Source organism: Sus scrofa, chromosome 7 (assembly GCF_000003025.6).
Source record: "Sus scrofa isolate TJ Tabasco breed Duroc chromosome 7, Sscrofa11.1, whole genome shotgun sequence".
Lineage (NCBI taxonomy): Eukaryota > Metazoa > Chordata > Mammalia > Artiodactyla > Suidae > Sus > Sus scrofa.
This window is the reverse complement of record NC_010449.5, coordinates 13,785,639-13,801,522: the sequence shown is the minus strand read 5'-3', so window position 1 is coordinate 13,801,522 and position 15,884 is coordinate 13,785,639. Positions and strand designations below refer to the sequence as shown.

General features: G+C 40.7%; 1 long non-coding RNA gene across 1 annotated transcript in view; it reads left to right on the top strand.

The window, feature by feature from the left end:
- Nucleotides 2,163-15,884, top strand: part of LOC110261792 — a 50,563-nt gene continuing 36,841 nt past the window's right edge. Inside the window, exon 1 of the long non-coding RNA XR_002346332.1 lies at nt 2,163-2,600. This is a non-coding gene — a long non-coding RNA (uncharacterized LOC110261792). The remainder of the gene's footprint in view (nt 2,601-15,884) is intronic.

The window sequence follows — 15,884 nt, the reverse complement described above, 5'->3', positions numbered from 1 at the left end:
TGGGAACCTCCATATGCCGCAGGTACAGCCCTCAAAAGCAAATTAAATAAAGTAAAATAAATAAAAAAGACACAACGAACTTCTTCAAAGAACAGACACTGACTCACAGACTTTGAAAAACTTATGGTTTCCAATGAAGACAGGTTGGGGGGGTGGGGGGATGGGCTGGGGGTTTGGAATTAAAAAAAAAACCCTCCCTTAGAGTCAAAGTTTAATTAAATATAAATATAAAAGTGTCAAAAGCAACATCTAGTCCTATATACCGGAATAAAATTTAACAAAATATTAATTTAGTTATATTTAAGCAAACAAAATATATATAACATTGTTTTCTGAAAAAAAAAAAAAAAGAAGAAGCAAACAACCCCTTCTCAAGGGGTGGATGTGACATCTGACAAAAGGAAGTGACACACCCTCAAATAAGGAAGAACTAGCCAAGTCCAAGGGTGCGGTCTGATAGCACATATTCCCCTTCAGATCACACCTGGGCTTTGACCAGCCATTATTTTCATTCACCAGGAAGAATTCACTTCCTGAGGTCTTTGTGCAGTCAGTCCTCTGCCTTGACACCTTCTGCCTTGGAGATGCTCTGTGATCACAGTTCTTGGGAAGGAGATCAGAGGGAGGCCACTCAGATAATCATTCCTCGAAGCTTTTGTAAGAAGCTGCAACTACGTGCAAAGGTTAAAGATGGATAAAGCATCACGCTTTCTCCCAAGGAGCTTACAATCCATGGGGGAAGAAGCACTAGAGAGTCTGTGTTCGCAAAGATACACGCACAGTGGGTTTGGGGGCCACCTTGGAAAAACGCTTAATTATAGTGGCCTGACCCAGGACTGGGCAGTGGGAGAGGTCAGGGAAGGCTTCCTAGTGGAAAGTCTGTCTGCACAGAGGCTTGCAGGGGTGAAAGGAGTGACTAAGTGAAGGGTGCTGGTAGAAGAACCGCCATGAGCAAAGACAAGGATGGAAGAAACAGAAAAATGTTCAGACTCAAAAGATAAATCTCCATCTTCTGCAGAGATGCCCATCAACCATTTCCCTATGGCTACATCGGCATGTTGTTTTCGGGCAGATTTTTCCAAAGACATCATTTCCCCAAAGGTCTTTTGGCTGATGAGCTCTGTAAATTTCCTGACCAGCATATTAACTCTGAAATTAGCAGGAATTCATCTGGTCTATCTTTCCCTCCCATGCAGAAATCTCGTTTTTTCCATTTCAGGTTTAGAGGATGCAAATTCCACTTTCCACCTGCTTTCAACAATTCCTTGATATTTAGACATTCTGTTGGGCAGATATTTTGGGTTGAAAAGGCTGAAACTATCTTATTTGGTTATTGTGGGATCAGAGTAAGGAAGTAAGGCTGTCTATTGATGTTACATCTGGAAAGTAGACTTCTTGAAGAGGTATGATGACACTCTAAGGGAGGGGATTCCCTGTCAATTGAGAACACAACCCCCTTAAGTTGTGAACCTTTGGATTGACCAAGCAGTAAATAAGAAGTGTTCCCTTTTTGGCTGAGGTCTGAATTTTAAGCAACATAGTCTGTCATTTCAAGCACACCCAGGGCCACAGAAATGCTCTCCTCCATTTCTTTTAATCACTTCCCCATGAGAACAGGTTTTTATGGATTGAGTCTATATTAATACAAATAAGATGAAAAACAGAGGGCCCTGAGCCAAGAGACTTTGCCTACACAGAACACCTCTACACATTTAGAAACTGATCGAAGGGGCAGAGAGAATTGGAATTTCTTAGAATTTCTGTCTCCCTGCTGACATTACCCACATGTTCTTGTAGGATGTCTACCTTTTCCATTAGACCCCTTAACATATTAATTACAGTTTTTAAATCCCTGGTCTGATAATTCTAGCATCTCTGCCATATCTCAGTCTGGTCTGATGCTTGCTTCATCTCTTCTGTGTATTTTTTGTCTTTTATTCTGCCTTGTAATTTCTTGTCGAATGCTGTACTTGATGCACTGAGCTAAAAAAAGCAAAACCAAAACCCACTCCTGTAAATAGGCCTTCAGTAATGTGTTGATCAGGGGTGAGGGAAGCAGAAGCATTTTTCTATAGTCCTATGATTAGGTCTCAGTCTTTTAGTGAATCTGTGCCCCTGGGCTGTGAACTTCAAACATGCTTCTCACTCAATGCCCTCTACACTTCAGATGAGGCAGGAGGGCTAGCATGAGCTCGAGTTGAGTAGGTCTCCCCTCCCACGTGGAGGACTGGAGCCAGCTCATTAAGTATTTCCCTCCCCCAGAATCAGTTAGGCTTTGATAAATCCCCAGTAGATGATCTCTGGTTAAATAGTTTCTCCTGGGAGCAGATCTTGTTAGGAAAAATGCTCAGGCGTATTTCAAAATGGTTCCTTTCCCCTCCTGCTGGAAGCCTGATGTGGGTTTTTTCTCTGCTACTCACAGTGAGGAGATGGTAGAGATCCAGGAGCAAAACTCAAAGAAGTGTGGGTGGCCTCCCAGTGACTGGATCCTTCTGGAGCTTTTATCTCTTAGTCTTATTCACATGGAGTCTCCAGCAGTTTCTCAATTACGGTTCAAGTTCTGTGTGCCAGTACTGGTTCCCGCAAAGGTTTCTGCTCAAGTAAGTTGTGATTTTTTTGTATTTGCCTGTCAATCTATTTAATTTGGGTGGGGTAGGGGGGTGGGGAGTACCTTGTTCTGTGACCTCACTTTTCTTTCAGGTTTAAAAAAAGTTGGTTTTTAAGAGTTCTCTTGTGGCTCAGTGGGTTAAGGATCCAGTGTTGTCACTGCTGTGGCTCGGGTTGCTGCTGTGAAACAGGTTGGATCCCTGCCTTGGCAACTTCCACATGCCATGGCCACAGCCAGGGGAAAAAAAAACAGAGAGTTGATTTTTAAGTTTGTTCAGCTTTTTATTTGTTGTTGGGGTAGAGTGTTTCCTTCTAGCTTCTTATATGCTGGATCAGAAACCGGAAATCTTATTAGAATCTATATTTGTTTTTATTGCTGAATAACAGATTACCACAAATTTAGCTACTTAAAATAATACTAATTTACTACACCACACTTCCATGAGTATGAAGTCAAGGCATAACATGGCCAAGATCTCAGCTCAGGCTCTTGCAATGCTGAAATTATGGTCAGCTGGGCTTGATTTGCAGACTTAGAATCTGCTTTGAAGCTCATTCAGGTTGTTGACATAATTCAATTCCTTGTAGTTGTGGAACTGAGGTCTGTGTCTTCTTGGTGGCTGTTGACCTCAGGTCACTCTCAATTCCCAGAAGCCATTGTCCGTTCCTTTTCCTGCGCACCCTCCTCCATCTTCAAAACCCCTCCTGGCATTGAATTCCTCTCCTGTTTCCAGCTTTTCTTCAGGGTGGGCACCCTTCCAAGGCTCACAAGATTCAGTCAGGCTCACCCAAGTCAGCTCCCTTTCCTACTCAGCTCTGCCACATAATGTGACCTAATCAAAGGAGTGCTATTGTATCATAGTCACACGTCTTGGGATTTATAGGGTGTGTGCACCAGGGGCAGGAATCTTAGAGGCCACCATTGGAATTCTGCCTACTACAGATTCCAAGTCCCTTGAGGGCAAGGACCGAATGGAAAATACATCCCATCCTAGCCCAGTATTTGCCCATGGAGAGAACTCCGCAAGTATTTTTGAGCTAAGGAAGTTCATAACTGACCATCTGATTTAAAGCAGCCCCTCACTTCTGCCACTCAGGGCCCTTTTCCCTACTTTGTCTTTGCAGCACTTGTCACCACCTGACATTATGTATTTGTTTATTTACTTATTATTTGCTCATTGTCTGCTCTCCCATCACACAAAGGAAAGCCCCATGGAGGCATGGACTTTTTCTAGCTTAATTCACTTACCACTGTGTCCTTGTGCTTAAAAGGGGCAATGCCTGGCACATTAGATTGCAGTACCCATTAATAAAAATGTGGTAAATGAATGAATGGCTGAATGATCTCAAGCTGCCCATATGTGAAAGGTTTAACTATGGCTACTTCAGGGCCATAGTTATGTGGGGAAATAATTCATGGATAACTTGCATGTGTTTGGAATATGACAAAACACAAACTTCATGCATATTATATGCCCAGCAGGTGCTAAATATTTTACCCAGTGCACTCAATAGAGCAGCAGAGACCAAAAAAACCTCAAGGCCTGAATCGAATCATATCCCTCCTCTGCTCAAAAGCTTCCAATGGCTCCCATCCCACTCTGGGAAAAAATGAAAGTCAGCATCACAGGCCTATGTGGTCTCACGTGGTCTGCCCGCTGCATTAGCCCCTCCCCCTTCTCCTGCCCTTCCCCCACCCCCCAGCCTTCCTGGCTCTGGGAGATTGCCCATAGCAGGCTCACTCTCAGATCAGGGCCTTTGCTGTGCCACATCTTCTACCTGCTCCTTCCCCCAGATGCTCCCTTAACTCTTTGAGTCTCTACTCACTTTTCATGTTGTAAATGAAGCCTGCCCTGGCCTCTCTATTTAAAGCCAAAGCCATGAACTCTGTATCCTTCCCCTATTTCAGTTTTCTCTGAAGTTCTTAGCACCAGGTACCACTTATTTCCGTTTATTTATTTTATCTTGTGTCTTCTCCCACCAGAATGAAAGAAAAGCAGGTGTTTTTATCCATTTTCTTCCCTGCTGTATCTCCAGCACCTAGAACAGTGTCTGGCGCATCATAGGTCCTCAGTAAACATTTGTTGTATCCTTGAGAGCTGACAAGGATACATCAATAGCTCAAATGAATTCTGGTTCTGGTTCAATATTTACTCAATTTCAAACAAGTCAGACTTTCAGGTTCTCAGCCCTGCATCCCAATGAAAGATACAACCCCATCTCCCACCCTTTGAACAATTTATAAACCCAGGATAAGAGGTTTTGATGTCTTCTAAGAAGGCTGGTCTTATTCTTTTGAATAGCAAAGTGCTTAGCAACTCCTGGTAACATCTGAGCCTTGCATCGCCTTTGTAGTTGGCAGGAAGAAGTAGGTTAAAGTAACTGAGCCTTTTATCTGAGCTAATGAAAGCACTTTGAGTCAGTGTTAGCGATGGATTGGCCCTCCTTGGGAGGACTGTTGGGCAAAAATACAAATGCAGTGTCTTGAGAATTCAAAGGGAAGACCAACAAAGGCTCCAGGGGAAAGGGGAGTGTAGGAATCCTTGTAGTTACTACGATGCCTGGGCCATCATCCAGAGGGTGTAGGCTTGGACCGTGGAGCTATGTTTGAATCCAATATTGGCAGTTGGTGATTGGCTTCCATCCTCCTCCCAGCCCCGATTTTGTTTTCATTCACTTTGCAATAATGCAACTTCACATTTCACACAATTGCAGCTTTTGAACCTCAGCCCAGCGTAACTTTATTCTAATGAGCTAACCACACACAGAAGTTTCTAACGGGTTCTAAACAGTGGCTGAACAATGCCTGTAATTTGGGGTTTTCAGTAAAATGAAAGAACCCATGACGGTCCTCAGCCCTGAGTGTCTGCAGTAAATTTGTCCAGTGGAAACTCAGCACATACTCAGATACCTAGAGGACTTAAGGAAAACACATGCTGGTGTTTTCTCAAGAACTAACTCACTCAGGGTCTGCTTTGGTAAGCCTGGCTCTCAGCCTCTCCCTCTGACATAAGGATGAACCAGTGGGTAGCTCATTGATCCGGTCTTTTGGACAGGCCAGGATGTCTGTTATCTTTGAGTCCTAAGATGGATGTTTTGTGTCCTGGGTGAAAGAGAGAGGAAACAGAGAGGGAGCTGGTACTTTGTTTATAATTGCGTTTTATATCAATATAAATGTGGCAGATGGGGGACCCCTTCCAGGGCCTGAGTGTGGGATCAGGTCTTACACAAGGAAGAGCCTGGTGAGACTTTATTGGGAAGGGGCACCCAGGTGGGGAGCAGCAAGGTAAGGGAACCCAGGAGAACTGCTCTGCCACATGGCTCCCAGCCTCAGGTTTTACAGGAATGGGGTTAGTTTCCAGGTTATCTCTGGCCAGTTGTGTTGCTCAGTCCATACTTGATCTGACTTAGTGACATGTACGGCTCTCGACCAAGACGGATTCCAGCGCCAAGGATCCTGGGAGGTTGGCTGTCTCCTCCCTTCTACTTGCCCCTCCCACATCCTCCCACTTAGTTTTCAGGGCAGCACCACATTCCTTATCAGGGTCCCTTGTTGTCAGACAACTCATTCTAGCGGCTATTATCGTTCCTGACCAAGGTAGGCAGTTTTAGTCAGTGGTCCCCTAACATAAACATCCACTTATGTGATGTGTCTAGAACAGAAAAGAAAATAGAGAGACAGAGAACAGATGAGAGGTTGCCCAGGATAAGGAGTTGAAAGCAAGGGCTGACACGAATACACACAAGGGAACTTTTTGGGGTGGTGGAGTATTCTAAAACTAGATTGTGATGAGACTTGCACAGCAGCATACATTTACTAAAACATCAGACTGTACAGTCAAAAAGACTGAGTTTTAAAAATTCCATTTACAGTAATACCCAAAGAATAAAATGCTTAGGAATGAATTTAACCAAAAGATGTAAGATTTGGCTCTGAAAACTCTAATACATTGCTCAAAGAAGTGAAAGACTACGAAAGGAAGTGGAAAGACAAGGTGTGTTCATGGATTGGAGGATTTAATACTGTTATGATGTCAACACTCCCCAAGTCTAAGAACCCACAAAATCCCTATCAATGCCAATGGCGTCTTTTGCAGAAATGAAAAGCCATCCTCAGATTCCATAGAAATGCAAAGGCTCTCAAACAGCCAAAATGATACTGAAAAAGAACAAAGTTGGGGGACTCACACTGGACTCACATTTCTTGATTTCAAAACTTACTACAAAGCTACAGTATTCAAAGCAAAGTGGTGCTAACATAAGGATAGAAACATACCAGTGGCATAAAATCAAGAGTCCAGAAATAAACCCATGTATCTATAACCAAGTAACTTCCCACAAGAATGCCAAGGCCAGTTAATGATACTGGAACAACTGGATGGCCATGTGTGAAAGAATAGAGTTGAACCCCTACCTCATAACATATATATAATATAATATAATATAATATAAATTAACTCAAAGTACATGAAGGGCATAAATATCTCAAACTATAAAACTCTTCAAATAAAATATAGGAGTGAATCACCATTACCTTAGATTTGACATCAAAAACACAAGTAACAAAAGAGAAAAATAGATAAATTGGACTTCATCAAAATTAAAAATATTTATGCATAAAAGGACATTATCAAGAAAGGAAAAAAAAGAGTTCCCATTGTGGCTCAGCAGAAACAAATCTGACTAATATCCATGAGGACACAGGTTCGAGCCCTGGCCTCGCTCAGTGGGTTAAGGATCCGGTGTTGCCATGACCTGTGGTGTAGGTCACTATATTATTCACAAGAGTCAAAAGATGTATACAACCCAAATATCTAGCAACAGATGAATGGATAAGTAAAATATGACATATACATACAATGGAGCGTTATTCAGCCATAAAAAGAAATGAATTCCTGATACATGATCCAACATGTATCATGAATGGCTGGACCTTGAAGACATTATGCTAAATGCACAGGGAAGTATATTCAATATCCTGAGTTAAACCATAATGGAAAGAATATTAAAAAAATGTATATATATATGTATATGGAATCATTTTGCTGTATAGTAGAAATAAACACAACATTGTAAATCAACTACACTTCAATTAAAATGAAAATAAACAAATTATGCTAAGTGAAATAAGCCCGATATAAAATACTGCAGGATTCTCTTACGTGAAATATTTGGACTAAGCAAATTCATAGAGACAAAGTAGAATGGTGTCTGCCTAGGACTGAGGAGAGGGAAATGGGAAGTTATTGGTTAATGATTACAGAGTTTCTGCTTGGGGTGATGAAAAGTTTTTGGAATAGATGGTAGTGATGATTGCACAACACTGTCAATGTAATTAAGCTACAAAACTGTACACTTAAAAATGGTTAGGTGTTCCCTGGTGGCCTAGCTATTAAGGATTTGGCCTTGTCACTGCTGTGGGTCAGGTTAGATCCCTGCCTAGGAAATTCTGCATTGGTGGGTATGACCAATTTTTATTTTTAATGATTAAAATGGCAAATTTTATGTTGTATATATTTTACCACACACACACAAAAAAAAAAATAGAAGCAAGCAGGTCTTCCTGGTGAAGTTAATTTTAAAATTCTGGTTTCCAAAAAAATAATAACTGTGTACAAAGACTGTGTCTGTTTCTTACCACCCTTGAGCAAACCCAGTCCTGTTTCATATGGAATTTGACATACATGAGCACTCATTAAATGTTGACTAACCTTTCAAAAATGGAGTGATAGAGAAAACAGTTAGGAGGCGGATAGCCCTAACCTATAAAATCGTATTAAAATTTGCCAGGTAGCATTAATGGAGAGCAATCTTCCAGGCAATACAATATGTTTGCTGAGCTGCAGAAGAGATTTCTCTCTATGGAAACAGTTGCTGGTCTGGCATGCAGCCAAACCCCCAGAAATGATGAAATATGGAAGATGTTGGAATTTTCCACAGACACGAATGGCAAAAATGACAAATAAAGGGCACCAATTAAAGCATCTTTGCTATTTGTTAAAGCAAATATGCCCTAAAACACTGCCAATGATTTTCAGATGACAGCCAACAAATGACACAATCACCAAAACTCTGCTGGAATTTATTTTTCACTCACACTCTTGCCAACTGAAGCTTTTTAAACTTTGCATCTGCCATATTGGCTGGAGAGTGTTCCCAAGCTGGTGATGGAATTGAGTGTGAGGTGCAAAGAGATGGGTCCACAGTTTTCCTCACGTCAGCCACACTTGAAGTAATACCGACGTGAGGGATCATCTACTCTGCAGAGAGGGGCCACCAGTAAAAAAAAGTTTCTTTCTTGTCGATTACTGCTTTCCATGGTACAGTATCACTCTTACAGATTTCTGAGAGTAAGGATTAGAAACTGGAGATTTACTTCATATTTAGAACATATTTTTCATGTTTTTGTATATTTATTATTCTTTTGTAATTGGATTTATGGAGTCAGGATGGCACAGGAGAATCACTGTTTTTTTTTTGTTTGTTTATTTGAGTTTTTGTTTTTGTTTTTTGTTTTTTTTTTTTTTTTTGCTTTTTAGGACCCCACCCATGGCACATGAAAGATTCCAGGCTAGGAGTCAAATTGGAGCTACAGGTGCTGGCCTACACCACAGCCACAGCAATGCTGGATCCAAGCCGAGTCTGTGACCTACACCACAGCTCATGGCAATGCTGGATCCTTAACTTGCTGAGCAGGGCCAGGGATCAAACCCGCATCCTCATGAATGCTAGTCGGGTTCATTACCACAGAGTCACAATGGGAACTCCCTCACTGGTCATTTTGAACACTTCACAATTAGATTAACTCGGCATCCAACAAGCAGAGGTCAAGACAGAATTGAATGTTATGGGCTGAATTTTGTCCCCCTCAAATTTACACGTGAAGTCTAACCAGTGCCTCAGAATGTGATTTTATTTGGAGATAAGTTCATCAAAGAGTTAATTAAGGTAAAATTGGGTCATTAAGGTGGACCCTAATCTGGTATGACTTGAATACTTACAAAAAGAGGAGATTAAGACCCAGACACAGAAAACAACCATCTACAGGCCAAGGAGATACCAACCCTGCCAACATTTGACCTTGGACTTCCAGCCTCCAGAACAGTGAGGAAATAAGTTGCTCGTGTTTAAGCCCCTCAATCTCTGGTATTTGTTTTGGCAGCCCAACACAATGAGCAAGAAATTTATTGAGAAAGTCTCCTGCGAAGGAAAAAGGGAAGAGGAAATGAAAAAAAGGTAGGAGAACCTCAGAGTACAAGGAAGCTTTAACATGTGTGGAATTAGAAAGAAAAGGAAGGAGCATTAGGTGGAAGAGCCTCAGGCTTTGGCAATGTACAGGGGATCCCTGAGCAAATGCTGCTAAGAGAAGTCCTACCTCCACAGGCTCAGTCAGTCCTTGGCTGAAGGAACCCGGGGTAGCGTGCACAGCTGGGGGCTGTCAGCCACCTCCACTCCCCACAAAGCATTCTCTTAAAGGGAGACTTGACCTGTGCATCCCCAAGTCTGCCACTCTGGGTGTCAGACACTGGTCTGTCCCTGGCCCTTCCCTTCCAAAAGACTTCCCTCTTCCATTCCTTCTCTTAGCACCTCTGTAGGAGTTCATGAGAAATAGCAGAACACCAGAGAAGTGAAAGTTACAGTCTAAACCAAGACAGAAAAGCCACCCTACTTGAACAAGGAGTTCTTGCAAATTGGCATTCTTTTTGGTGCGATGGTTATGTTCTAAAATTGGATCGTGGTGATGGTTATACAACTATAAATTTACTAAAAGTCATTGACTTGCACACTTAAAGCAAGTGAATATTATGGGACATAAAGTACACTTCAATAAAATTGTTAAAAAATTGTTCACAGGAGTTCCTGTCGTGGTGCAGTGGTTAACGAATCTGACTGGAAACATGAGGTTTCAGGTTGGGTCCCTGCCCTTGCTCAGTGGGTTAACGATCCGGCGTTGCCATGAGCTGTGGTGTAGGTTGCAGACACGGCTCGGATCCCAGGTTGCTGTGGCTCTGGCGTAGGCCGGTGGCTACAGCTCCGATTGGACCCCTAGCCTGGGAACCTCCATATGCCGTGGAGCAGCCCAAAGAAATAGCAAGACAAAAAAAAAAAAAAAAAATTGTTCACAAATACAAACTAAGTTAATAAAAACCTTTGAGTTAGTCCTGAATAGAATATTGTTAGGAATGTACAGACGAAATGCTGAAAGAAACTACACCAAACTTTGTTGAGGACTGTTTCAGAGCGATGGAAAAAATATACTTTAAAGTTTTCTTCCTTACCTCTTCTATTTTTTTCTAAATTTTCTACAGTAAGCAAATATTTGGAAGGTATATTATCCCTTAAATATTTTCACATATCATATATCTGGGCAGAAAATAAAACCTAAACATGTTTTTATTTCTACAACTAGTGATCAAAATAATCATTGGAGATTTTGTTAACTGAAAGACTTTCAAAATGAAGTTAAACTGACTCAGTTACATGTATGCATGGTAGACTTACAATTCTGATTATGACAGAGTAGCTTGGATCCTGATCATCATGCCAACAAGAATAAATATAAAAGCTGCATAAAATGCAAACCATGAATAACAACCACCACCAATATCATAAACAACCCCCCAGCATTTTTAGGGTGTCAGAAGCCAACAAAAGCAGCCAGGCATTCAGGCACCAACCTCCTGGATAGGCAATACCAATATTCAACTGTGTTTTTTTCCACTTAAAACATCTGCTGATGCCTAAACTGTGTGCAGGACGAAAGCCTGAAACACCAAGCAGAGAGTAGCTACTGCAAGGCCATAAAGGTAGACAAGAACTGGCAGTCTTACAGTGCTGGGGGGACAAAAACTGCAGTTCAAGGCCTGCCAAGGAGGAGGAGCCATGGTTAATACTCCAGTTTTCAGTTGAGAATCTTAAGGACTATGCCCTAGGACATGGTTTTTTAACCTTGGCCCTATTGATTTGTTGGGCTTCATAGTCTCTGTGGCCAGGGGTTGGGGGGAGGGGGGGGGTTGCCTTGTGCATTTTAGGATGTGTACTGTGTATTAGTTTCTACTCACTAGAAGTCAGCGCTCCTTCTCAACTTATAACAATAAAAAATATCTCCAGATATTGCCAAATGTTGCTGGGGAGCCAAAATCATCCCTAGTTGAGAACTACTGCCCAAGGGCTAAGGAAAGCCAGAAATAGACCAGCCTTCCCAAAGCCTGAAAGTTAGCATTTAATCATCTCAAGTCCTGTTTGCACAAAGGTACTTGGCTCTAATTCTAACTGTATGCTGGAAAAAAAATTCTCTGAAGGAAGATAATGACATCCAGATCTTCAACTTTTCACCCAAAGTGCCTGAAATTGAATCAACATTTAGCATTCCAAGAAACAGTAATAAATGACCCAAAAGCAGGAGAGACAGAGAAAAAAAAAAAAAAAAGACAACAGAAAGAGATGTAGAGGTGACCAGATATTAGCGTATCAGAGGAGTTTAAAATAAATATAATTAACATGTTCAAGAAGTTAACTAAAATATGGAGAATTTCACCAAAAGAATGAAACTTATTAAAAAAATAGAAATTATAAACTAAAAAAAAGGACAAAATTACAAAAGAGCAACAAAAGAGAGCAATCATGAACTAGAAGATAGACCAGTATAAAATAGTCAAATTGAAATACAAGGAAAAACAAGGATGGAAAATACAGAAAAGGGTATAAGAAACATATGCAACATGCAATAAATCTGATGTACGTATGGTCAGATTTCTAGAAGGAGAGGAGAAAGGGAATATGCAGAAGCAACATTTAAAGAAATAATGGGAGTTCCCATTGTGGCTCAGCAGGTTAAGAACCCAACTATTATCCCAGGAGGATGCAGATTCTATCCCTGGCCTTGCTCAGTGGGTTAAGGATCTGGATGGCTGCAAGCTGCAGCTTGGATCTAGCATTGCTATGGCTGTGGCGTAGCTGGCATAGGCCAGCAGCTGCAGCTCCAATTTGACCCCTGGCCCAGGAACTTACATATGCTGCAGATGAGGCCCTAAAAAGAGAGAGAGAAATAATGGCTGAGAACTTCTTAGTTCTGATTATTTCATCAGTTTCTTAAAGGCCTCACACAACAGATTCAAGAAAACACCCATATTCATATCTGTCAGTAATTATATTAAATGTAAATGGATTAAACATTCTAATTAAAGTACAAAGATTCAGTCTGAAGTCAAAGAAAACAATTAATATGATGCTCAGGAATTCCCATTGTAGCTCAGTGGGTTAAAAGCCCAACTAGTATTCGTGGGGATGCGGGTTTGATTGCTGGCCTCCCTCAGTGGATTAAGGATCTGGTGTTGCCACAAGCTGTGGTGTACGTCACAGATGTGACTTGGATCTGGCATCGCTGTGGCTGTGGCATAGGCTGGCAGCTATGGCTCCCATTTAACCCCTAACCTGGGAGCTTCCATACACCATAGGTGTGGCCCTAAAAAGAAAAAAAAATATGATGATCAAAAAAAGAGATGCACTTTAATTACAAGGATATAGAAAGATTGAAAAATAATGATGAAAAAAGATATACTATGCAACACTAACTAAAAATCTAGGGTAGCCCTACTAATATCAGATAAAGCAGATTTTAAAGCAAAACTATTTCTAGAGATAAAGAGGGACATTTCATAAGTTGAAAAAATGACCAATTCAACAGGAGATATAATCCAATTTATTTACTTTATAACATGGCCTCAAAATATGTAAATGAAAATTGACAGAATGAGAAAGACAAACAAATCTATATGAGGAAATTTTATTATAATTCTCTCAGAAACTGATAAAATAATCAGATAAATAATCAGATAAATCAAATTAGATATAAACAATATAATTGTAATTTAACAATATAATTGGGAACAAATGAATTGGCATAAAAAGAACACTACGTCCAATACCTGCAAAATACCCAAACTTTTATGGTATGTATAAAATATTTCTAAAAAATGAATCACATGTTGCCAAGTCTCTTCAAGTTCAAAGAATTAAAATTATATGGATTTCTCTCATTTAGTAGAATTAAGTTAGAAGTTAATAAAATTATAACTAGATTATCCCCCAGTCAAAACACCCCTAACTCCAGGGACTATTTTCTTCTGTCTCTGAAGAGGTGGCGTGTCCTCAGAGCTGGAAGTGCTTAAGTGTTTAAGTAGGTAGCAGAGATGAAGCTTCAGGTGCATTCCAGGCTCCATGTTCTCTACTGATTCAAGCCCATCTCACCACCAGATGTTTACAGTTTTAACAGGGTCCACCACTCCAATCTCACCCTATGCCTTTGGTCAGAAGTGGGAGCCTCCTGGTTCTTCTGTGATTCCAGCCTCTTACCCATAAGGCTCTCAGTACGCTCCTGGACCTCTTCTCCAACCCTGTCAGGTTTCTGAAACCTTATTCTTCTGACTGTTCCCCAATTCTCAACCTCCTTTTTCATTTTGCTCTAATCTTCGCCTGAGAACATGCATTCCTATAGCCTCCTCAGGTAGTGGCTGTCTTCTCTCTCAACTCATCATTTAAAAAAAAAGGTAAATAAATAACCTATGGGTCAGGAACAGGTTACAACAAAAGATATAAAACATTTTGAACTAGGAGTTCCCGTCGTGGCGCAGTGGTTAACGAATCCGACTAGGAACCATGAGGTTGTGGGTTCGATCCCTGGCCTTCCTCAGTGGGTTAAGGATCTGGCGTTGCTGTGAGCTGTGGTGTGGATTGCAGACATGGCTCTGATCCCGCATTGCTATGGCTCTGGCATAGCTGGTGGCTACAGCTCGGATTGGACCCCTAGCCTGGGAACCTCCATATGCCACATGGCTCAAGAAAAAGACAAAAAACAAAAACAAAAAACATTTTGAACTAAATGATAGTTGTTTAGATTGAATATTTATGTCTCCCCAAAATTCATCATATTGAAGTCTAATCTCCACTGTGATGGTAATTGGAGGTGGTGCCTTTGGGAAGTTCTCAGGTTATGAGAATGGAGCCTAATGAATGGGATTAATGCCCTTCAAACAGGCCAGAGAGCTAATTTGATCTTTTTTCTACCATGTGAGAATAGAAGTCAGCAGTCCGCAACCCAGAAGAGAGACCTTACCACAACCCAACGATGCTGACACCTTGATCTTGGACTTCTCAGTCTCCAGAACTGTTAGAAATGAATTTTAGTTATTTATAAGCCACTGAATCTATGCTCCTTGTTGGAACTGAGACAATAGTGAAAATACAGCACATATATCACAACTTTTGACATGTACCTAAGGTGCATGGTTAGAGGAAATTTATAGCCTTAAGTGCATATGTTAGTAAAGAAGAAAGCCTAAAGCAATGATCGAACAAGAACCTAGAGAAAAGAAGAGCAAATTAAATCCAAAGAAAGTAGAAGGAAAGAAATGATATAGATGAGAGCAGAAATGAAGGAAACAGAAAACAAATATACCATAGAAAAAATTTTTAAGACTTGGTCCTTTGAAAAATTGGTAACTCCTATCAGAACTAATCAAGAATAAAAAGCACAAAATACCAACAACCAGGAATAAAAGTGAAAAATTACCTATAGATCCTAAACATACTAAGATAACAGGAGATACTATGAACAGATTTATGCCAATAAATGGAATATCTCGATAAAACTGGCATTTTTCTTAAATACATAACTTACCAAAAGGGAAGCAGTCTGCAACCCAGAAGAAATTGAAGGTGTGAATAACTTAAAAATCTTCCCATAAACACAACATTGTAAATAAACTATACTTCAGTTAAAAAAAAAACAAACGAAGGAGTGTCTGTTGTGGCTTAGCAGGTTAAGGACACGACACAGTCTCTCTGAGGATGCGGGTTCAACCCCAGGCCTTGCTCAGTGGGTTAAAGATCGAGTGTGGCTGTGGCTGTGACACAGTCCTCAGCTGCAGCTCCAATCCAACCCCTAGTTTAAGAACTCCCATATGCTGTGGGTGTGACCAAAAAAAAAAAAAGAAAGAAAGAAAGAAAGAAATCTACGGATAAACTATTAGAATTAGGGGAATTCAGCAAAGTTGCTGGATACAGAGTCTATATATTAAAAAAATTAGGGTGTTTCTGCATACTAGAGGTGAACTCCTGGAAAGTATTATTAAACAATATAAAACAGCATTAAAATATCAGATATTTGAGAGAGCGCATAGAAAGATGTGTCTGACTTCTACATAGAAAATCACAAAACATTACCAAGAGAAGACCTCAAGAGGAGGGAGAATATATCATGTTTATTAAGTAGAAGA